The sequence below is a fragment of the Mus caroli genome, chromosome 16 (assembly GCF_900094665.2).
Source record: "Mus caroli chromosome 16, CAROLI_EIJ_v1.1, whole genome shotgun sequence".
NCBI classification, from domain to species: domain Eukaryota; kingdom Metazoa; phylum Chordata; class Mammalia; order Rodentia; family Muridae; genus Mus; species Mus caroli.
Genome location: NC_034585.1, coordinates 14,977,211 through 14,979,229, shown reverse-complemented (window position 1 = coordinate 14,979,229; position 2,019 = coordinate 14,977,211).

Here is a 2,019-nt window from a genome sequence, read left to right as displayed (position 1 = left end):
TAACTGCAGGAGCATACTTTAGAACGTCTGATGATCTGCTCTGGTCTACAGGGACTCTTGCATTCACATGGTACATACAAATTCATACAGGTACATATATACATAAAGAATAATAAATTAATTTAAAATTTGTTTTAGATTTACTTATTTTGTGTGTTTTGCTTGCATGCATGTATGTGTACCCTGTGTGTGCCTAGTGCCCTCACAGGTCAGAGAGGGTATCAGATCCCCTGTACGGGAGTTCAGATGTCTGTGAGCCACCTAATGAGTGATAGGAGTGAAACCCTGGTCCTGTGCAAGAGCAACAAGCATTCTTAACCACTTGGATCGCCCCAGCCTCCTTTGACTTTTTTTGAGACAGGGCCTCACTATGTACTCCTGGATGGCCGGAAATTCTGTAGACCAGACTCTATTTTTTTTTTAAATACGTACGTTATAATTATATAGGCTTTGTCTATTTTTTAAATTTTATTTTTCTATATGTGTCTATGTGCATGTAGATGACCATAAGGTTCTCTTAACCACTGAACTATCTCTTTAGCCCATTCTCGTTTTTTGGGTGCAAAACTCTCAACTCTCCAGCCAAGGCTGGCCTAGAACTTGGAATACTCCCTTCTCAGCCTCCGGAGTGCTGGTGTTACAGATGGGAGCAGCTAAACTGGGATGAATCTGGCTTTCATATAAGGGTAATACCAGGCTCAAAAGGTGGAAAGCATTTCTTTCTCCTGTATTTTCTGTAATAATTATTGTGGCTGACAGTACATTTCCTTAAATTTTTGACAAAATGTGATTAAATTATCAGGGCTAGGAGTCTTCTTTATGGCATATTCTCTTTCTATCTCTCTCTGTCTCTCTCTGTGTGTCTCTCTCTTTCTGTGTCTGTCTCTGTATCTCTCTGTCTCTCTCTGTCTCACTCTCTGTTTCTCTGTGTCTCTGTCTCTCTGTCTCTCTCTCTCTCTCTCTCTCTCTCTCTCTCTCGTGTGTGTGTGTGTGTGTGTGTGTGTGTGTGTGTGTGTGAGTGAGAGCGCGCGCGCACGCGTGCACACGCACATGTGACTGTATACCTGTATAACCTTGGCTGGCTATGAATTCAACCCTTCTGTCTTGGTCTAAAGAATTCTACCACATCCACCTTCAAGAACTTAATTGTGGTGGCTGGGCATGGTGGTACATGCCCTTGATCCCAGCACCGAGGAGGTAGAGGAAGGCAGAAGAAAGCAGATGGATGTGTTTCAGGCCAGATCAGGGCTCCACAGTGAGATGAGACCCTGTCTCAAACAAACAAACAAACAAACAAACAAACAAACAAACAGGAATTTCATTGTGGGCTGAGTCTTGTTCCCAGAATGCACATGGTAGCTCACAACCATCCCTAACTTCAGGCTAGCACCCTCTTCTGTTGTCTGAGGGCACCAGGCATACATGATGCACATATATAACATGCACACAAACACTCATTACTGTAAAGTAAAAGTAAACCTTAAAAATGAATGCCATTGTTCTATACTGAAGCTAATGAGTATATATGCAACAAAAATTATAAAAATAATTTAGCCAGGTGATGGTGGCGCACGTCTTTAATCCCAGCACTTGGGAGGCAGAGGCAGGTGGATTTCTAAATTCAAGGCCAGCCTGGTCTACAAAGTGAGTTCCAGGACAGCCAGGGCTACACAGAGAAACCCTGACTCCAAAACAAAACAATAAATAAATAAAAATAATTTAATTTTAATACATATATTATCTACTTCTGTAAGCTAAGGAACATGTCTACTTCATCTAAATTGTCAAATTTGTTAAATTAAGTTTGTTCATTTTATTTCTCATTACCATGAGTGTGTACTGGGGATGAGCCTAGGACTCACACATGCTAGGTGAGTGCTTTTCAAAGGCTTCTACCACCAGCCTCCCAGAGCCTTAGTCTCAAACCCTGGATTTAAGCCTCAGGTACCTATGTAGCATATCAAAGAGTAACTGGCTGCTGGTTTGCCCTGCATCCCTCAGTCCCTACCAGTTACAGGG